The sequence below is a fragment of the Oryzias latipes genome, chromosome 7 (assembly GCF_053564925.1).
Source record: "Oryzias latipes strain Hd-rR chromosome 7, Olatipes_Hd-rR_3.1".
NCBI classification, from domain to species: domain Eukaryota; kingdom Metazoa; phylum Chordata; class Actinopteri; order Beloniformes; family Adrianichthyidae; genus Oryzias; species Oryzias latipes.
Window position 1 is genome coordinate 23,122,927 of NC_136243.1, and position 23,744 is coordinate 23,146,670.

General features: G+C 37.9%; 1 protein-coding gene across 2 annotated transcripts in view; it reads left to right on the forward strand.

Annotated features, from left to right (window-relative positions):
* The first annotated feature begins 7,771 nt into the window (after nt 1-7,771).
* Nucleotides 7,772-23,744, forward strand: part of LOC101154949 (chemokine-like protein TAFA-2) — a 110,106-nt gene continuing 94,133 nt past the window's right edge. The window contains exon 1 of one of the 2 annotated variants that reach the window (XM_004070474.5): nt 7,772-8,227. The gene's annotated coding sequence lies outside the window, so the exon portion shown is untranslated. Of the gene's footprint in view, nt 8,233-23,744 lie in introns of both variants that reach the window. The other variant, XM_011477122.4, reaches the window with a different exon arrangement.

A 23,744-nucleotide genomic window follows, 5' to 3' on the forward strand; every position in this document is an offset into this window, starting at 1 on the left:
GGGCTTTTATGCTCATTTGGCTTTGAAGGACTACATCAGAACTTTGCAGGTTTAGCTTAGCAATTTATTTCGTCTAAACCGAATAAAATGCAGCTCAGATGTCTAAATTAGAACACAGTATGCAAAAAAAATGAACACTGTAAATGTGTTTTCTGTAATTTTGGCTAAAATGTTTCTCAGCTCCTTTAAAATATAAATTAAAATAGTTTAGAAAAATATTGCGGTTTAAGTTTTTTTTTTATTAGGAATAATTTAGATAGAAAAACAGTGTAGACTCATGTTTGTCTGAATGCTTTAATTTGTGTGACAGGTTTTTGCTGCATCTGAGAGCAAACACATTGAGAGATGAGTCAAAGTTGAGGTGAGAAAAGAAAATGCCCAAATAAATAACACAACAGGCTGCTATAGTGGTGAATATAACACAAACCAGGAGCAGTCTTTCACAAGCAAATGCACGTGTTACTGTCTGCCACTGTAAGTAACACTGCTTACAATCCTTTGCATACTAATATTATTTCATTTTTTTTAGAGTTTTTGCACGTAAAGAGTAAAGCAGGAGGTGTAATGCAAGTTATCCAACATAACTGCTACATCCTTGCTGAAAACACAATTTTATTGGGTTAAACATTTTCAAATGTTCCATGTTGAAGTATTTCATTAATGCTCCATCAAGTTTTTAAAAACTCATTAGTGTATTGAACCACATAAAAACGTTTCTACATTTCCTTAAATGTATGTCTGTGACCGAATGCCCCCTTACAATCCCACCCCAAATGGAGACTGGATTTGGTAGTGGTTAAAAATATACAATTAAAAGCTTTACACAAGTTCCATAAAAGAGATGTTTACAGTATACTTGGACAGTTGGACTGCGCTTCAACAATGAATGAGGGCGGCTGCCTCCAGGGACTCCTCAACCCCACTGCACTGGTGGGTAGCCAACTGACAACACCAAGGGATATCTCCAATCCAACCCTCGCCAGGAGGGACCTGCTCAGGGCCCAAACACAGCACAACCCCAAACGTGATTAAAAGAAAACACAAAACAGAGGAGGTGCACCTGAGCAGGACACAACTACTTGTAGGCCAAAACAGCCCCCCCCCCTTACACAATGTTACCATATGGCACCCACCAGCTACCGTAAGGAGGAAGGGAGAAAGCAGCCACCTCCAGCCAGGTCCAACCACCAAGAGACTAAAAGGGCACAAAAACACCAGTTTAAAATGGTTAAAAACAAGGGTGTCAAGTTTGATTAAAACATTAAAAACAATGACCAAAAAACACTAGAAGCAAAACAACAGTGGCAACTCTGCTGGAAAAAGACAAATAAGTTAGTTCTTCCTGGGACAAACACATGTTTACAAACCCTTATGTTAAGTCTCATGCCCCAGGGTCAGAACTCATTCCACCACCTGTTAATATAAATACAATTTAAAATGTTGCAAACTCAAATGCTTAAAAGCCTTAGTAAAAAGGTCCATATGTCAAGATCACTCACCAAAGTCAAAACAGGGGGGTATTAAACTATTTAGACTACCCTGACTTTAACCCCGAACTCTGGCTGAAATCCGCCTGAACTTGCTTACTCTGGATATGTCGGTTCCAAAAGACCAGATATGACTTAACGTAATTACGCTCAACTTGGTAACCCTGGGTTAATGCGCGTGCACGTCACGTACATAAAGACATTGTTAATGGATTACTGATTTCCGGAGTCACCATGGAAACGCTCGGATATACTCTCACAAACTATACGTTTGTGAGAGTTTGTGAGAGTCTGAGATTGAGTCTGAGATTTTAATGACTGCGTATGAAGATTATACGCCCATCAAAAAAGTAATACGGTTGCATCAGCAAAAGAAAGAGTTTCTGCTTGGAGAAAAAGAACGGACAAAGTAAACAAACGAGTTTCTGATCTTATTTCCATTTTCCTTGTGACGCATATATATATATATATATTGACATGGTGCCTCTGCCAGCTGCTCTCCCCCTCCCCTGCCTGCTCTGCTCCGGACACGACCAGCTGTCTCCACTTACCCTCATCACCACCATGGCCTCTTAAGGAGTTCCTGGACCTCCACTCGACGCCAGTTCGTTACCTCCCATGGTGCATAGTCAGGCTCGCTCATGTTCTTGTTCTGTTTACCAAGTTCTGTGTTACTTATTGCTCCTCTCGTCTTTGCCTCAGGAATAATCTACTCTGGATCTCACCTGGTCGCAGTCCTCTGGTTTCACGCCGTCTCACCTCTGGAATCCTGCAACTGCTCTCCTCCAGCCAGCCGCCGCGCCTCTGTTGGAAATAAGCCAAAACTCACTTTCCTATATAAAAACTTCTAAACTCACCTTAATGTCTGAGTCTCCTTCTGGGTTACAGCATCTGGGTCACTCCGAATCATAGTCATACCATGACATATATATTGGTAACAAGTAATTGAGTTATTTCAATTCAATTTTCAATTCAACCTAATTTCTTACGTCTATAAAACTCAATTGTTTATACAAATCAGATTTACATATTTATCTCACTAAATGTCATGTAACTCCGATTCAATTAATATTTTTTCCATCTTAATTAATTATAATTCTTGAACTCTCATATGTCTAAGTTTGACTCCTTCCTTAACATCAAAGCAAAAACATACTTGTTCTGGTAACTTTTAATTGGAAATTTGGCTTAACATCATGGGACTTCCTGTTCTCTGCACATATTGACCAATGACTTTCATTCTCAGGTCTTACATTGTCTGATGTCCTGCCAAATAGAAAAAAGGGTATTTGGCCCAAGACTACCACACAACCAAAAAAAAGAACTTGTAGATGTGAAAAAAGAAAAAGTCAAATTAACACAGAAAACATTAACAGCAAAATATGTGACATTAAAGAAGGAAAAGTTGAACAAGTCACTGCAACCTTTTGAAAATAATAAAAAGTCCAAGATAAGCTTGCAAAAGTAACACAGAATCAAATGTTATTTTGCATGAACACATCACCTGTATACAGAAGGAAGTGTCTGAACTTCATAGTGCTCATAATAGATAAATGAGACATCAACAGCCCACTTTACAATATTTGTCTACAACTCGATGGTTGCAAGTTGTAACCAAGAGTGAGACTAAGAACCTAAAGTCTCAAATGCAGGAAGCAGGTGAACAAATAAACTGACCTAATGCTGATGCTGTCTTTTAAGCTCATATGCCTTTCATTTCAAGCATGCGGGTCTATTTTCTCTGTAACATGATGCAATCGGTGTAGGTCACCACACCACTGTAAAGCAAGTGACACCTGAGCCTAGGTCAACAGTTACGCTTAAAAGTGAGGTGCAAAGAGATCAAAGTTTTGTCGATGATCATCGAATTATCAAGGTTGGAAGACATTTGTCAAGGTTCTGTTTTCAGGCGAATGTTGAACACCCTCAAAAGCAACCGTCCTATGACCAAGTGTCTTCATAAAAACATGAAGCATCACAACGTTTCAGAAAAAAGATTGTAAACTGTGAACTAGTGAAGGCTTGGATCATTGGATGTGGTAGTGCAGTTTTTTTCCTCACATTTACTTCACATTAAATCTTTTTTAGAACATTTAAAAGAACACATTCAAGACCCCAAAACTGGCAGATGTACCTGACGATGGCGTGGAAGTGTCTCTTTCATTCACCCACTGTGGCTCAGAATGTCCAGACCCATTTGTTTTTGAGTTGGTGGAAAGAAAATGAAATGGTGAAGTTAAGGTATGATCAGGCCACAGACTTTATGGGACCAAGGAGTGTCTAAACGCAATGACAGACATGATCATAAACAGTTGAAAGAATATGGATTCCTCGTGTACCCCCCCTTTCATGCAGTCTCGTGGATGGGGTATGAGAAAGACAAGTAATCAGATGTGACAAAAACAGCAAATCATTAATCATTCAGCTAGAAGAAAAGCAGTAATGGCTATAATGGAAAACAGACCGAAACATTGGAGTACTTAAATGATCCTAATGCGCTTCAAACCTCGGAAACTAAAATGCATATTTATTGTGGAGTTTGACATTGTGTTGCAACCTCCCGGAGAGTCTGTGAGTCAAGATTTATATTTGCTCATTATAAGGCAGCAAGTTTAGATTTGTTCTGATATGAATTATCAGCATGATGGAAAAAGTCTTGTGAATCTTCAGCAGAGATAAACGTTACAACTGAAGAAAAGAGTGAAAGAGGTTAATGATACCGTCATCTTTTAAGATGACGTTTCATGCAATCAGTGGAGGTTTGCTAAGGTAACAGAGGTTTACCAAAGCTCTGGTAGTATAGAGTCAGAAAAGTACAACTATTATTCAGTGATTGAACTTTAAATACCTGTTTGCAGCAGAATGGTTTCATACGGTTTATCTTATCGTGTTTTGCACAACATTCAATAATGCTGCATCAGGTTAAGAGGTCAAATCAATCAGAGCAATTTGATGGGGGTTTGATACCACCACTCTCAGTATAATTAAATTTGCTTTGTAGATTTCTTTGTTGATGTATGCTGTATATTTATTTCTATGCGTTTCTGAGGGGTTGGAACCTTTGTTTCATGCGGTGCTGCACAGGGAAACTTCTTTATTGTTGCTCTGTTCAGTCAATGGATTTTAAATGGCAGCTTTGTAAAAAAAAGAAGTTATGATTGGTGCTTTATTTTGTGTTTTTTGCTCTCTTGTAGTGTAAGGAGCAGTGGAGCAGTATTTTCTTGGTCTTCGAGCACTTTTAGGAGGTTGGCAGCAATGTTTTCTCTTTGCCTTTTCCACTTTTTACAGCCACTCAGATCACTGTGATCATTTTAACCACTTTAAAAAAAGAATGCTTTAAGTCATCATTTAATCTCTGCCAGTGTTGCTGGATAGATTCATGGTTTTCCAACCCAGATGTCATCTAAAAGCCACAAGACCAAACAAACAAACAAAAACACCCCAACTATTTATCAGTAATTAGTTAGCATGAATTAATCATCCATTATTAATTATTTCCTGATTTGATTGAAAGTACAACTTTAACACATTTTTAATAATATTTCATCCACCATGTTTGCAGTCAGAGTAAAACATGAAAAAAACGAACTCCTATTAAAATTTACTCACAATCACTGATGTTTTGTTCAAATATTAGGAACAATGAAAAAAAGGAAAGTGAAAAAACCCCACAAATAATTAAATACTATAGGAGTTGTAGTTTAACTTATTAGCCTATCATGGACAAGGACACACATGTCTATCATGGACAATAGTAAAATAAAGCAAATGTCTTTGTGAAACATAATAAAGAGGGATTTAATTTTCAAAAACCTGTTCTTGTGAATATAAAATTAAGAAATTAAGAAAATTACGAAAACAGTGAAAACTAAATCAAATATCACCTGATATGACTCCAAAAGGTATTTGTAGTTGTTCCAACACCAACATTAAAAATCTCCCCAAAAACGAAGAAATGAAGAAATCACATGTTGTCACTATCAGAGCACAACTGGCTTTACATATTCTCAGTGTGAAGTTTTACAAGTGACAACTGCCAAATAGTGCATTGTGTAATATAATTAATGGCTGTGATGATTACGAGTATTAGCAAAGAGCCATGTGGAAAAATCCTCATGTCTCTGAGGATTATCTTCTGGTCCTGCAGCGTTTGTCTCCATTTCAGCTGACTTAGTAAGCTGACTGAGGGAAATGTATGACAAATGAATTTGATTGGTCTATTCTGAGCTTCTCTATTATTACGTTCACACGGCCTGTCTATGTGCATGCTAGCATGTACCACTCGTGTACACTCAAAACCTGACTCCCTAAGGCTGTCATGTGATCCACAAAGCTTCTCTCTAAGGGAAATGATTATCTATTCTGTAACAGAAATGCACTGAGGTCTCCGATTGGCACACGTTAAATCCCTTTCTGTGTCATTGAAGGGCCACCAACTGGTGTGTAATTGAGTATAGTTTGTGTGCGCACATGTGGGTGCGTGGATGTTGGTAAATGCCATAGATCCCAAATGAACAATGTTGATTTTAGAGGGTTTCCAAGCAGTTAAAGGGCATTGCATGCATGTGAGTCTCTGTGTGTTATCTCGCAGTCCAAATGCTGACTTTGACTGTGCTGCCAGGGACCGGCACTGAAAATAAACGGTTGGGTTATCCAGGTTATCTAGCTTATCTGCGACTCACCAGTTTCACTTCAGTAAAAACAAGCAAAAAACACAGATAAATGAGGGCAATTTAACTTCCTAACAGGTAAAACAGGAGAAGGCTCTTGGGTATCCCAGCCAATAGGGAGAACTTGAGAGCTGAACATTTTTAATCAATATAAAATACAATTTGTGAATTCTGTAGTTTTTTTTTCCTACCAATGTATTTGTGTATATTTTTGTTATGAATGTTGTAGGTTGTTTGAAAGTCCTGTTCCAATCATCTTTTTATCTATAGTAAGATGAAAGACTCAGTGGTCATTTGCCCTTTTCAGCCAAAATGAAAATAAAAACCTGTGCTGTTTTCTAAGACATGGTTTCTGCAGAGTAGAAATTTGCCTCTAAGTTGTAGGCGACACCATTAACGCAGAGTAAGTATTTCTCCATTTCCCATTACCCATCTGTTTACGCTCTCCCCCGCTAGCTTACAGCCCTTCACAACTCCAACCTAACAGATGTGCAACAAAAATCACGAGTAATATTGGAGCTATCCAGCTGTACAGTTTAGAGCCAAATACCAGCTGAGAAAAGGAAGACGTAAATGGATTTAATCATCTAAAAGTGGATGGAATGGAGCGGAGCAGGGAGCTTGTGGCTTGCTGGTGTAGGTCTTATGTCTCATCTACAAGCTTTTTCCAATTAAATGTTTTCACTTGAAAAAAGAAATACTCAGAAATGCCATCAAAGTTGATATTCTTCATATGTCCTCCATCATCATAAAAAGGCTACAAGAATATGTTACAAAACACCATAAAACACAATTTAAAGAGGTCTATCTATCTATCTATCTATCTATCTATCTATCTATCTATCTATCTATCTATCTATCTATCTATCTATCTATCTATCTATCTATCTATCTATCTATCTATCTATCTATCTATCTATCTATCTATCTATCTATCTATCTATCTATCTATCTATCTATCTATCTATCTATCTATCTATCTATCTATCTATCTATCTATCTATCTATCTATCTATCTATCTATCTATCTATCTATCTATCCATCTATCTGACCCTCAAAGTAAGTCAGCACACCAGAGTCCACTGAGTGGTTTCTTGTGACTAAACGTCTTTGGGCAGTTCTTGTCACCCATGGGAACCCACAAACACACACAGAGGAAGCCACACATTGTGATGCTGGTCAGCTTGGTCTGCATGCTGTCCATCACCCTTCCATTCCTGCTGGTAGACTCTACTGGGGAATGCACGCAATTCATTTAAAGTGAATAAAGTCAAGAACACAAAGACATCCACCAATGTACAATCAAGTTTTATTTTCTTCACATCAAAACTGTCTTTTTCCAATCGAATCTGCATCAGCATCAGAGCTGGTCTGATGCACTATCTGCACGTTTGTGTCATTCGTGGTTCTTTCAGTTATACAGCCAAGCATACTGTCATCAGATGACTAATATCATGTATCCAACGCGTCCTGGCGCAGCCCATATGGCCTTCTTCACGTTACTGTACAGTATCATTTACGTTAATTGAAAGTGTACGTGAAGGAGGCATTCCCTCTTAAGCCACTAAGGGGCGCCAACCCGCCTCATTAATGAACATCACGCTCTGTTTTCCGGGCAAGATGAGAAGAATCGCAACGACATTCTGTGTGATTCCCCAGCAGAGCCGCACTCCTGCCCCGTCACAGGGCAGCTGTCCGTGTCAGTCCGGAGGGGACAGAAAGAACAGCAAAGATTCAAAAACACAAAAGACGTGGGTGCCCCCCTCTGTCGCCATGGCTTAACAACTTTCAGCTGAAGAAGACGGGAGAAGCGCAACTTTCAGGCGGACCCTCTGCTGCTCAGGAGCTGCTTTCACCGGGAAGTCACGTCATCTGCTGTCTTTTTCCGTTGCCGGGATCCGGAGGGGTGGATGGTATGGTGTAACTTTCAGTGTCCAGTCCAACCTGAGCGGACGGCGGAGCCGCTTTGAGGACTGCGCCGGAGAGGGGATGCGTGCGTCCCCGTCGGAGTGGCTATGAGGAAAGAGATTCACCTGCTGGGTTAACAGAAGAGCGCACCGCACCAACAGGTAAGGTACGGCTCACCTGACACCCCCTCACACCCGGGACAGGGCGGCTATTCCTTTGAGTGCACTTTTATAGTTATGTCTTTTTTTCTTAGGCTCATATTAGTTGGAGATCGGAGCCTCTCCATCCTGACAGCTTTGGGTGAGAAAGGGGTAAAAATAATATTTGAATGAATATCAGATAATGGGGAAGAGCTGACATAAGCTGCCTGATCTGGAAGCAATTTTATTGAGAGAGCTGTGATTTTTTTTTGCCTTTGAAGCGGAGATAAATGATTGCGGTGTTTCAGGTGTTGCAATGTCCGCGCGCACTCTCCACAGTGTCCTCTTTGCGCATTTTACACTCAGTTATTCCAATCTCATTTCCCCGTTTCGTTGGTTGCACCCCCCTCCTCTTTTTTTTTAAAGATAATGACACTTTTGTTCCTTATATTCTGGTTAAAACACTTTTAAATAGAAAAGGTTGGAATTGCACCGCCTCTCCACATACTGATGATAGGAGGATGTTTCCAACATCAGTCAGATGTTGTTGGAAAATCCTCCCATCTCCAGCATTAGAATCTTGGAGCAGGATCTTAGAACAGAAGCAGAAAAAAAAAACTCCTGATGCTGGGGATGATGCTATTTCCTGCACTGGAACAGTATTATTTTTTTTATTTTGGGGGGCCTAAGTCTGAGGAGCCCAGACTTTGTGTACACAGTTTGATATCAAACAAAGAAGGTCGTCTCAGCTCTGAATATCTTTTTTTTTTTAAAAACATTCTCCCTCCTTCCTCTATGGAGAACAGAGGAGGTAAGGCAAAGAAGCGGAGTGAGGGAGTAACAAAATGAGCAGGAAGAGAACTGACAGCCAGACAAGACTGACAGGAGAGGAGAGAGGCTGGGGAGGTGCAGTGAGAGGAGCACTCAGGGAGTTTGGATTGGATTTCTGGGCTTTATGGGGAGATAGTGAATACATTAAAGCAAACTAATTTGTGGTTGCTCATTGGTAGCTCCAGGAATGGTTCTCAAATGTATTTTTAATGTAGCCATAGAATGATATAAATCATCATATGTTGCTGCAGCATCGCAAGTTTATTCAATAAACAATTTTGGTTTTTCTGCTCACTGTATTAATCACAATCAGATAGATGTGTCAGGCAGAAGAGGGGTAGGCATGCAGAGAATAAAAGGAAACCAGGCCATCTGAGACTTAAGGTAATTGAAGCAGGAAATAGGAGATTTTTATTTGTATTTTGATTCAGTGATTCCGTAAAGCCTGTATGGATTTATGTAAGTTCCAAAGCCTAAGTATATAATTGCAAATGCTCTTTTGAGCCATATGATGTTTAATGTCTACTGTTGAGTTTCCTTCAGATAATGTGTGCATGCATGGGGCCGTTTTGAAGTAAATCAGAGGCTTTGATTTCATACGAACCATAAAATAATAAATAATACAATTTTTTCCTCTAATTGTAACTAGAGAACACATCAGTATCACTCATCATCTAATCTCCTAGAATAAACATGACAACAGCTTTGAGATACTCTGCTAGGTTATTTCTTTTCATGTATGCTTCTTTAGAATTAAAGAATGAAGTGATGCTGCCTCCCATTTCCACTGAGTTGTCAACATTTCCTCCATCTTCACTGGAAATGCACTTTCACAAAACAGCTTCTAATGCACTTTACTTCAGCTGCATTTTATTTTGTGTATATTTGGCAATTCAACAACAGCCAGTTGGAGAGGTTTGTAAATGTAATCTTTTGATGCCTCCAGATTTGTCATCGTTATCTGACAAAAACACTAATGAATGTTGTATTTTCCAGAGCTTGTTGATTCTCTAAAAAAGGTTACCACTTAATTTGAGTTCAGGAAAGATTGATCCTGCCTTCCTTGCCAGAAAACACCCTCCCTGCATGTAACTGGACATCCTTGGAATGTTTGTCTCCAATCAGAAGAGTTCTCAAAGCTTTTTTAATTGTCTGTCCCCAACTTAAACTGGACTCTAAAATAAATTTTACTAAAATAGTTGTTTTTGTTTTCAAATTGTGCATTTTTTGTTGTTTAGTTTAATGAGATTAAAAATATTAACTTAAAATTGTAGAAAGGCAACTTTTTAATTCCTTTTTTTCATGTAGCTTTTGAAGCTGTTGGCATTAGTATTGGAAAAAAATGTGCTGCCAGTGTCTGTTGCATGAGCTCCAGGGAGTAATGTCTTGGTTAATAGCCTCCTCTGAGTTTGTCCGAGTTGGAAGCCCCACATCGGAGAGTGTTCAGTTTGTCACTTCCGTCTTGGAAAACAACTTGGAAAATGAGTTCCAAGTGCAAATGGAACACAGCAGTGCTTCTCAGTTTTCTTTTCTTCCTTGCCAGAATCTTGTAGTTGCTTTCTGTAAGCTGTTGCGCTGCTTCCTGCCCCACTTGTATCTTTGCAAGTTTAGTTTCCTTAAAGTTTTGCTCTTGCAGCACTTTCTGCTCAAAAGTTCACTTTTGTTACCCAACTGACATCTATCCGGGGCGCTATGTGACTCCAAAGAGAGACAGAACCACAGAAGAGAGGGCAGTGGCTTCAGAAAAATGAATGAATTCGCACAAAGCCAGCACTTTAGATGACACACATTTTGTAAAGTAGGTTTATAAACACATTACAATACAGCAGGGTGGTTTTCAATAACTTTTAATCATATTTCTGAACTGTCTGGAACCTGTAGGGTGTTTATTGAGCCCATTTTGCAATGCAATTTTCTTTAGTCTGTTTGCCTCTCACTCTTTTTACAGCTTATTCGCATAAAAATCCACCCATCCATCCATGCCTACTTCCTGTGGAGGATGGTCACATGGGGTTTTGCAGAAACAAACTGACAAAAACGCCAAAAATATGCAGAAGCATGCTGATATCCAAATCTATAATAAAATCTTTGAGGTCACTCCATGCAGTCTGGAATTCTTTTCAAAAACGCTGGCACAACTACAGATGCCCTGTTTGCTGCTCACAGCATGATGTGTTTGATCTCGGCTATCTGTGTATTTTCATGTGGACTGGAAAATTCTAGCACAGTTATGGTTGGTGGCTCACATTGAGATGTGTGACAGTTAGTGTGAAATAACATACTTATTAGTGGACTTTTAATAATAACGATGTAGATGACCTCCCCTTTCTTGAAAGCTCCATCCCAACTTTCAGCTTAACAGCCAACACCTGGACACAGTTCTGACCATACCTCTGATATGTGGTTGTGACTGGAGTGTCAGATTGGTGAACAGATTGTGTTTTTTTCTGCAGTGTGCTTTACTCCATAAGCTCCATTCATCACAAACACATTCAAATGTCAGTTTCATTCTGGTGTACTGATGTGCCACAAAAGTCATTTGAATTCAATCTGAGTTTTATTCCAATCTGGGTACATTTTTAAAACAGCAATTATAGAATAACAGATTATAAAAAAATAAATAAATAAGATATAAAACAATTTCTAACAGCTTTGCAATTACATTCATTGAAATAGTCATCATTCTGAGAATGCATGAAGAGACAGTGAAGGAAATTGTCTTCCACATTATATGAGGCCATTTATAATATTATTGTCTTCCAAAAAAGAGTGAAAGAAGAGACAAAAACAGAGACCGGAACATCTGCTTTTTTTTTTCTATAACCAAACTTTCATTAATTGTTCCATTAGCAATCATGTGTTGATTGTAGGTTCAATTTTAGACTCTTTGGTATGACCCAACTGTAGGGGTGTAACAATTCAATTTACTAAGGATTCGATTAATATTGTAATTTAAGATTGCTGATACAATTTATAGTCAATTTTAGTTCATTTTGAATCATCCGATTCAATACGATTCACTGACCTAAAATCAATCCAGGACATTTTTAGCCAAAAATTCAAGTAGTGTGACTCTGGGAGAAATACCTGGGTACTGAATGGGGCAGGTTAAGTTTTCCAGATTCTTTGTTTTTATTTATGATAATCAAGTGCGAATTAAGTATGTGTACAAAGAAACAAGTAAACAAGAATTAATGTTGTTTTTCCACATCAAAATAACACAAACGGAACATTATTAGAACATTCTAGCACACTGGATGGTCACGTCTTTACAAAATTCAATGTTTCCACACATTGAACTGTAAGGATGGCTTGATCATTTTTGTTGATGACATCACGTGTGTTGTCCGTTGTGATGCACTTGTTTTTTTTCTTGATAGTAAAATAAACCTACTGTTTCTCAATCCAAATGGTATTTTCTAATAGAGATATCATTGATTTATTTCATTTTGGAACGATTTTTTGATGTCATAGATCTATTCGATGAACAACTTGCCTCAGGCAGATTGATCTAGTTGGATCGAATATAAACTGATTTATCGACTAAGGTGATTAATCGTTACACTCCTAATAAAAGGTTTACATAGGCATATGTTGATGCAATTCAATTTGCTTAACAAGAAAAAAAGAAAAAAAGTGTAAGAAAAAAATTTTGATTTAAACATTTAACTAATTTTTACACCCTAACCAACTAGCAAATTGATTCCACAATTTGCAGTCACTTCACCTATGGCTGGATAGTTAGATGCTTTAGGAGTAGTTTGGAGGTTTAGCACCTTTTTAATCACCTTTTGATGCCTGAAGGATTTCTATCTACTTACACTATCATCTTACTTCACAGATCCTAAAGGTGTTTGGAAATGGGTCAATTTGATGCATAAAGAGAAATTTTCTATTTTGCAGATCTCACTTTGTCACATTATTTTGTACTGTTAACATGCACTGTGCTATTTAGTATCCTCATCATTGACTTCAACCACATATCTCACTAATAGGCTCTCTGGTTCACAGATGATGTCAAAAAAGACAGAAAAAGAAAGTAAAAATAAAAGTATCCTGACAAATAATAGAGTTTGTATCTCACAAACCAGTCTTTCCACATTAGTCAGCTAAATATATTTGCTGGGCATTATCTGAATCAACATCACCAGACTAAGACTCTTTAATGTAACACAGAGGCAAGAAAAATAAGAAAAAAATAGACAAGCGCGAAGGATAAATGAAAAGAAGTAAAAAGCATGTGTCCTGTAAAAGGCTGTGCTGTATTTCATTAGCCATCTCCAGCAGCTGTGTCTGGTGCTTTGAGGCCCAACAGGGACGAGTAGCCACACTAAATGTGTGTAAGTCACATAAAGAAATTGTTTCTGGGAGATTGGGCCTCGTAAATTCATTTCTTATCTGTCAGCCTGTTTTTATCTTGCCTCCCAACGGTGGACTACAACATCCAAAGGCATTTATTTATTTTTTAGACTCTTTTTCTCTCTTTTGCATACACCTTTCTTCCACCAAACAAGCAGACGCTGCACCCAACGTTTGCCATGTTTCACACACACATACATACACTCTGTTTTAACATCCAATTCTTCCGAGAAAATGCACATTCTTGTAGGAAAAACATATGGACTTTGCATTACTCTGAAAAGGCTTGTACGAAACGGCAACAGTGACAGATGCAACGTTTGCGCCTGCTGAGGAACAGCAGAGAGAAAAGGGCGTCAAATGCTGCGCTCGCAGCTCCAGGATTACCTTAGCCTGAACAAACTCCATTACTGCCTCTATTACCCAGGCATACACAGCCCTGGAAAAAGCACTTGCAGAACTACTGTTTACTGTGGCACCTTTCTGCCCCACACTGTTTACCTCAACTGCAGAGTGAGGATGGGGTGAAGACCAGGAGAAGAGGTTCATTGGAAGAAAGGGGGATGCTTTAATCTGACTTGTCACTGTCTTATTAAGGCTGGTGTGCAGTGCAAATGCAGTACTTGACAGAGTTAGTGGTCAGATTAAATAAAATTAATTATAGACCAGTTAAATTCATGTGAAGAGCCTCTGACATATCCAAGGCGTGGGCTGCCTCTAGCCTGATGACGGCTTGGAAAGGCTCCAGCTCCTGGAACAGGAAGATGCAGGTGAAGGAGGAAATTATATTTAGACATGCAGTTAATTATCTACAGTTCAGATTTATTTCGTTCAGCTAATGGATTATAAACTATAACAATCTGCTGCTTCTTAAAGTTTAATATTCTAAAAACTAAGAAAATATAAGTAATATTAAGTTAACAGAAAAAATTGTCAATTGGGTTCTTTTAGACCAAAGGTGAAACTAACGGAAAAAAAAATTCACACTATTTCTGAGGAATTAGAAACATTTTTATTTTTATTTTAGATGAACTGCTGATTACATATTGATAAGCAAAACTTTAGCTAATCGTAAGCGTATTTTAAACTGGCACGTTCAACCAACAGCAGCTGAGATAGGCCCCAGCAACCCCACGACCGCAAAAGGAATTTAGCAGGTTCAGAAAATAAATGGATGAATTTATAAAAGTTAGTAAAAACTATTTAAGATTGTTTGACACCCTGATAAGATGATAGGTTTAGTAAAGCAAATAATGACAGAGAAAGTAAACTTGACTACATGTAACCTAGGTGCTGGTAAGAGTTCTAAATAATTTTAACCCTTCCAAGTTTGTTTATTTGATTTTATTTTGACAAATGAGGAAAGTATTTTAATTAAGGGAACACACTTATGGATGTATAAAGATGGATGAAGAGTGTGGTCATGTGACCTATCCAAATTTGTAGCTCCCTGACTGTCACAGTCTGTTATGGTCTGCCTTAAAACCATTGACAGACTGCCTTTTGTAAGAACATCATAAGCAAATAGACAACAGCAAAATAACACAAAAAAGCCTGAAATCTGTTGGAACACATCTTGCAAGTTGTAGAACTGATCTGTTGACCAAAACATGACACAATTTCATCGTAAACTTTAAAACCAAAAATCCAATAAAAGAGTACAGAACACAAAAGTTCATTGCGACTGTTCTGCATTTTTGGTTTGTTTTAGGTACTGATCCGTTTGTGGGGTGTTCTACCTTCTCTAGTTACCATACTTTTATTTTTCACAAGTGCTTCAAACTTCAAACTGGAAGTCAAAGTAGAAGGCATTAAAGGAGACAAGTGATTCATGTGATGAGGTACAGTTTGAAAGTGTGTGTGAGGTGAGAAATGAACTGCCATGTTTTTGAGTTAAAAGTCATCCATCACCCTCATCAGTAACTCAGGATTCCCGTCATTACGTTTCCCTTCATTTACACTTGTAATGGCCATTTTTGTCTGCTTTTCCAAAATGCTCCTTCCTTTTTAATCTACAAAATTGCACTACAGTTTAAATGCCCCACATTGCTGTTCATTTAGTGAAAATTATGTTGTTCATTAAATGAACGTCTTCCTGTTATAGTAAAGGCGTAGTCTCCTGGTTCATTTGTGCATTCACTCTGCTGCTCGTTGAAGCCGTTAAATTCAGTTGGGTACCAAACAAGGCAATTGCAAGCGCTGTTTACAAGGTTAATAGCCCAACACTGAGTTATTAATGCTTAAGTTATTATATAATGACTATGTGGTTGTCTGAAGAATTTTAATGAGCTATCAACTGGCAGTCACATGATGTCAAATACATCTTAATCACTAGTGGAGGAAGCACCAATGTAAAGTTATTCATATTCATTTTTTAAAGTCAATCTATATAATTCTGCATTCAAAAGAGGCAATTTGTAGTTTTCAATTTAAAAAGAAATAAACAAAAGTAAACAAAGTGTATTTTCTCCTTTATTTTTGTTTATATTTTTCCCAACTGTGTGTTAATCACTAGAGGTTTTAATTGGATTTTAAGCAGATTGTTGAAGATTTTTCATAAATTTATACATCAGCCAACATATACATTCATTGATAACTCCATTAAAGCTGCCCTCTATATGTAATAAGTGTCAAGTTATCCAAAGAGCAGCTGTAATGGGGGACTTTTGGTGTTGGCTTTGCTTCTGCTTTAATTCTGCAGGATCAGGACTCTTTGTTGGTAAATCAGCGATAAAATAGTATTGGTTTGAGCATCCTTTACGCACAGAACAAAACAACTACGCCATAGAGGAGCTTCAGTCACTGTCACTGTTCTTCTTAGGGTAAGTAACTAAAGGTTTTCTGAATCCACAATAAAACAACACACACAATATGTGTAAATAAACACATTTGGGGGCTTAATTTAACAGAAATATGTGTGGAGCTCCCTAAATTATAAACATTTTTTACATCCAATTCTTCTCTTCTCTGTTTGATTAATGCTTAAGAAAGTGGCACTTCAACCAAAATAGTTTAATAGTTCTATCTGCTTTTACCTTTATTTTAATCAGAATAAGATCTGTTAAGGATTTTGGATAGCTTTTTTTCCTTCTTTATTTATCTCCCCCATCAAGAATATTTATATTATGCTAACATTATATAGTTGTGAATTGAATGTATCCTGCTATTTTACTAGCCTTGAATATTCACGAGGAACCAGAGGCTTTGGTTTCTTTATTTTTATTTAACTTCCATTACATTTTTTTCAGGACCCTTGATAGAAAGATTTTACTCTGCCTAATGTATCTCGTCTCCCTCTGGATAGGAGAGTCCACCCCACCAGTAGAACCATGTCAATGTGGGAATTTATGGATGTTAAACCAATATGACAATAAACAAAAGTACATGAAATCATCATTATTATTTATCACTTTCAGGAGAATGGCTACATAAAAAATAAGCGTTTTGGCCCAGTTTTGTTCATGGATCAAAAGCTGCATCGTAAATTACATTAAAGTTATACTTACCATTTATTTTCTAAATGATGATATTACAAACACAATTCCCTTGAAATTACTGCGTTACCTGCAGGCACCTTTCCTTGATCCTCATAAAACCTTAACACATAATTTACCTGCAATGCTGTTGAGAAAAATTGATGATCCAAAAAATATTGTCATTGTCAGTAAATCATTGTTAACATACATGGAAAAATGACAAAATTTTGACCTCAGAAGAAGATAAGTAGTGTAACGAGCTGTTAGATCCTCATAAAACCTTAAGTTTTCATTGTTAGTGCTATAAATAGCCGCGTTGTAGCTAATCTTAATCCATTTTAAGTTTGGTGTGACTCTACAGAGCACATCACTGAAGTGTGGCTCATCTTATTGCTATAGTTGGTGTTGTTGATATAAACGGCCCTTGAGGGAAGTTACGGATACTGATGAACTGAGTCACTGTTGATGGAATATAATGAGAGTGGTAAACTTACTCACCCACTCTGTCTTATCTTTTTTTAATAATTTCCGCTGTATTTTTTTCCTGCTTTTTGCCCAGGGCCTGTTCAGCTGGCTGCTCATGTTTATCTTTTTATACACTTTTATCTTGTAGTCTTTGATTATGTTCTTACAAGTGGAACCACCAGCTATTTTACAGCAGCCTCATTAGTTTGTCAGGCAAGCCCACAGTGCATGCAATTATATGTAATTATGCAATTATGAATCGAGTATTAAGCGTTATATACTATAGCATATTTGAGCTGCAACACACACAGCAGTAATGGTTGCAGGTTGTGGATGTAGTTTGTTTTGGAAGAAAACAAAGTAAAAAAAGATTCATTAACACTTCGGCTCCTTTTTGAGTGACCATCGAAACGATGGTTTTGCTGGCACACAGTGCAGATGTGATTAATGAGGCGAATATTTGAGGCACACTTAAGAAGACATCAGGGTCATGGGATCAACTACGGTTCTGTTGGTTCTGAGACAGCGGTCTTCCTGTGTTCTTGTAGTGTTTCAGCTCATCACTGTTCTTTGGTTGCACACACTAGTTACATCTTTCTGAGACAAACTATTTTTACTTTGTTTATGAAATGGCCAAGATGTTTTTCATGCTGTCTTCATAAGACTTTGTTTTGGTTGTGTTAGATGTGTGATTTCGCCTGACAGTTTAGGAAATTAATTAGGAAGGAGAGACTCCACAAGGACCGCTCATTTTGTTCTTTTTAAATGTTTCTATTAATTTCCATTTTAATTCATTTTTAATAACAAGACAACAAGTAGTGATAGATGAGGGTTACAGAAGCATTGTTTGTGTGTGTTTGTGGCTAAAGTTTTGACCCCACAGGACCGTTCTGTATTTACTCAGCAACAACACACCTCATCCAACTCTTAGCTTGGCTACATTCCCAGTATGCTGCTTTTGTTCTGGGACTCTTGACTAGCTTTTAATGAGCTTATCCTGTATTAAATATTCCGACTGTGTACCTGAGTTCCTACTAGTAAAGCAATAATTTTCAGTAACAAAGATGAAATTAACGTGACTTTAAAAGTAAATCCTAGATTAATGTTCTGCCCCCATGATTAACAGCATAGATCGTTGGTATTGTATGAGTACAAGAAGACTGAAGCTCTGCATCCTCAGAAAACATTTTATTAATGAATTGAAAGACAAATGAAAAAAAAAATGGCTGGAAACATATATATCACACCTCTGGCTATACACTTCCCTAAATATTAGATGATGCAACCGCCAAAAAATAAAATAAAGCACTATTAGTCCACTTTTATCATGTATGCATTTCTCTGCAATATTTTCACCCCTTTTCTGAAATCAATCAATGAGACTATCAATGACTAATATAATAGTAATAATATATTACACTATTTTTTCCAGCCTTCTGAAAGTCAGACATGTTTAAACTGTACTCAGGCAAAAATAAATATTGATGTGAGTTACTTTTACACTTAGAGTAAAAATACTTCTTTATTATCATTCCTTTTTTCTGTTAATGATTTTAGGCTTTAGAATTTAATAATTTCCTCAATTAATCTGATCTGTTTATCAAATGAAACAAAACTGAGAGGAAACAATCTGTTTCTTTCACAATAAATCACAAGCTTTTTTATTCATGTGCCTCATAAACACAAATGTGAAAAAAGATGAATGTTGATCTGTTTAGTTTGTAGTTGAAATCTTTGGCATGGGCCTTTCTTGTTGACATTTCACATCTTTTTAACCTGACTATGTGGTTTCCTTCCCAAATACTCAAACTTCCAGTCACAGCCTTTTATGTTTACTGGTAATAAGCTGGAAGCAGGAATTTTCAATTTAAGCAAGTGGAGATTTAGATGTAATGCAATAAAATGTCAAAATTGAAAAAAACATTAGCCATAATAAAGTGATATCTCTTACATGAATGCTGCATTTTACAAAAATACCACAAACCACACTGAGAATTTTGTTCTTTTTGGTTCACAGAGACCTCATTCCTATTCATTCCTTTAGGAACTCCTCTGTTATTTTCTTTTTCAACTTTTTGCCAGCAGACACCTTTCACAGCAGCTTCTCAACAGGGTTCTGAGGAAGACGAGAATGAGCTACAATAGGTGGTGCTCTTCAGTGTGTCGTATTTCTCCACGTATGCTATTGGCGAAAGCATGCAAGGCTGCGAGGCTCCCAGTGTGTGTGAGAGACGGCGTTGACAGTAATACAAGCAGTATCCGGCACCCCGTCCCAGGGGATCACATTCTTAAAGTGGTTTCTCTTACTAATCCCTGCCTAATATGCCCAATATTATGACACTGCCATTAGCCTCAGCTCTCATCAGCTGAGGGGACATGCAGACATGAAAGACAAAGGGTTTTGCGTGCATTCACACAAACACAAAATGTGTGGGTAGATTTTAAAGTGTGCTGGATTTCCATATAAATAAGGCTCCTAACAACACTTCAGAGATCAGGCTTTTTTTTTGCATTTCCTGTTGGCTTTTGAAATCTTTAGTGCTTCCCATTTCTCAAGAAATCCATTTGTGTACACCTAATGATGTTTTGTGTATTTTTGCTGTCTTTGCAGGAATGTGATCATTAGATGCACTTGACATGATAGCTCTCCAAGGCTGTCAGTGTCATTTTTTTAAGTGTACAAAGGGACAAAACAATGAAGGAGTATTAGGGCCACCATTAAAGAAAAAACAAAACGCTCATATTATATATATATATATATATATATATATATATATATATATATATATATATATATATATATATATATATATATATATACAGTATTCCCCCCGTATTTGTGGGGGTTAGAGACCAGAGACACCTGCAAATCCACAGAATCCGCAACATGGAGAACCACCCACCACCCCTCACGGCCGAAGAATGTCCGTCATTGATCATTACTCATCAAAAACACTTGTGAAACATTTATGATGCTCTGTAAAACATTCATTAAAGAATATTGGAATATTGCTTAACAATTTTTCTTCCTTCATCAGTTAAGTGTGAGAGGTCATCTGCTACCAGAAGAAGCCTGTTTCATCCATCATTCATTCATACAGATGATAATTATTTGCGTGATTATCTTCCTCATTGTATCAGGATATTTTCTGGCTGCTTATGGGCCAGCCGTCAATTGGTAACGATTCATACCTGTGATATATTCCTTAAAGTCGTCCTATCATGAAAATCACGTTTTTGAGTTTTTGACATGTAAGTGTGGCATTTTTCTTAAGAAATAGAACAAATGTAGTCAAAAAGCATTTCATTTTTGCATTTTTGAGTATCTCTTTTTAAACCGTTGTCAATCAAACTGTCACAAAGATGCTTAATGTAAGTCAATGAGCCGTTGTGGTGTCACAATGGCCCAGTAGCTTCTGAGCATGCCGCAAGCTCCCTGATTTGCCCTGTGCAGCGTGCACAACTTCAGGTGCGTGAGAAGAGAAGATGGCAGATTAAAGCATTCCCCGCACACATTTAAGTGAGTCCGAGGCTGGATTCTGTTGTTGCACGCTCGTATTTAAAATGAAACTTTGTGTGAATGCAGCTTAGCCCTAACCTGTCATTCTAAATTTTAACCCTCCATCAGGGTCCGTGCAGCCAAGAAAAACGTTCAGCACGTATTTAGAAAATTACATGCGTATAGTCTAAGGTCTATAGAAAGGGTGTCAAACTCATTTTCACAGAGGGTCACTTCAGCATAGTGGCTGTCCTCAAAGGGCCAGAGATAACTTACACATGAAACTAAATGTAAAGTAAAATAAATTTAACTACTCCTTAATGTTAAAAAAATAAACATTATTTATTTATTATACCTTTTTAAAGTGACAATTACAGTTGTATAGAAAACATATGTTTGCTTTTTACTCTAGCATAAATCCTTTTAAATTGGATTCTGTCAGGTTAGATTATATGGACAGTGTTAAAGTCCTAATGTATAGTTGCCCGATCCGATATTTCAAGTCAAATTCCCCCAGATATGAATAAATACACACCAATTTTTAGTTTTTATTTTAAGAAATAAAAAAACTTTCATGCTCTCGCGGGCCACATAAAATGACATGGCGGGCCACATTTGGCCCGCTGGCCTCGAGTTTGACACATGTGGTCTAAAGTATAAGGACATTGAAAAGAATTAGCAGGATACTGCCTCTTTAGAAGAGGATTCTTGACCCGTATGGCGTGGAGTTTTGGAGGGTGCGCCATTTATGCCATCGGCAGTATAGTTGTGGAGGTCCAAATGCATTATGGCACATACATTACTGATGATTAACTAAAGTCTTATGGCATTGGACAATAAAGGGTAGATTGATGGATTAAGTCGGCATGCAATGTGGATGGAGGCTAAGACAACCAATTACATTTTTGAAAAATCATACCTTTTTCCTTGTGAAATGGCAGTTTTTTTAAAAATATTGTTCTCGTAAAATGTTTAATATTGTTTTATACTCTTACGACTTTATTCTTGTCTATTAATGTTTTTTCTTTCATGTTAGTCTTAACACTCCGTCATACAAAACACACATGCAACATCCCAGAGCTAGGATGAAATGGGCCCCCAGTGTCCTAGGAAAGGTTATGTCAAACTGGGGCCCTGTGATGAACAGCTTCCTTCTGGTGCTATACCTGTAGTTGCACCACGTAGAATGCAAAAAAGGGCAGTTAGACTGTCCAATCAAAGAAATCTAGTTGATATCCCTTGCAAGAAGGTTTTGACCAGTCCCAAGGAAAGTAATCTCAAACTTGCTGCACTCAATGTCAGATCTTTATGCAACAAATCATTTTTAATCAATAATCTTATCTCTTCTTTTAATCTTGATTTTATGTTTTTAACTGAAACATGGCTTGACAAAAACACAGGAAACATAGTTCTAGTCGAATCAACTCCCCCCAACTACAAACATGTATCGGAAATACGAGAAAATAAAAAGGGTGGAGGCGTTTCTGCACTGTTTAGAGATAATATTGCAACCTGCAGACTATCATTTGGTGTGTTTTCATCATTTGAGTATGTGTCCTTTAAGATTGAGTTAAAACAAACTCCTCCCTTACTCTGCATAGTCATGTACAAACCTCCTCAGCACAGCCAAAGTTTCATTGATGATTTCACTGAAATGCTCTCAGTTGTGTGCACAGACTTTGATGGTCTAGTCATTACAGGTGATTTTAATGTTCATGTTGATAATGTCAATGACAGAAATGCAAAAGAGCTCAATGCTGTCCTTGAAACCTTTGATCTAATTCAGCATGTAAGTTGCCCCACCCACAGCAGAGGGCACACTCTGGACCTGCTCATCACAAAGGGGGTTAATATTTACAATGTCAGTGTGGTTGATGTCGCCCTCTCTGATCATTTCTGTGTATTCTTTGACCTGTCTGTTGCTCCCAAACCACCGCCTGGCCCTGCAGTTGTCCAAAGGAGACAAATAAATGAGAGCACTAGGGCACAGTTTGTAGAAATGATAAACCCTGAAAACGTCTCTGGTGCCAATGTTGATGAAATGCTGAATTGACTTGTGGTGTGCCCCAGGGATCGATCCTGGGACCCCTTCTGTTCAACCTTTACATGCTGCCACTAGGGCAGTTAATACGCAGTAATAACATATCTTATCACAACTATGCAGATGATACTCAGATCTATGTGTCACTGACAACAGGTGAATATGGGCCGGTGGATTCACTCAGCCACTGCCTCCAACAGATCAGCGCGTGGATGCAGAACAACTTTCTCCAGCTAAACTCAAACAAAACCGAAGTTATTATTTTTGGCCCACAGAAACAAAGAGAAAGTGTCAGCAGCTACCTTCATTCTCTGTCTCTTAAACCCTCAAAGTCAGAAATCTAGGGGTAGTCATGGACTCTGACCTGAACTTTAACAGCCACATCAAGTCAGTAACATCAGCGGCATTTTATCATCTGAAAAACATTGCCAAAATCAAAAACATAGTGTCAAAGCCAGACCTGGAGATACTTATTCATGCATTTGTCTCCAGTAGGTTAGACTACTGTAACGGCCTGCTCACCGGCCTGTCCAAACGAGCTGTAAAACAGCTTCAGTACATCCAGAATGCTGCTGCTCGAGTCCTGACCAGAACCAGGAAGTATGATCACATTAGTCCTGTGCTCAGGTCTCTGCACTGGCTCCCTGTACCTCAAAGAATAGACTTCAAAGCAGCTCTGCTTGTGTACAAGTCTCTCCATGGCCGAGCACCAAAGTACATCTCTGACATGTTAGTGCCATATGAACCATCTCGTACTCTGAGGACCTCAGGGGCCGGCCTCCTGTTGATGGCCAGAGTCAGAACTAAACAAGGGGAATCAGCGTTTCAATATTCTGCAGCTAAAATCTGGAACAGCCTCCCTGAAGT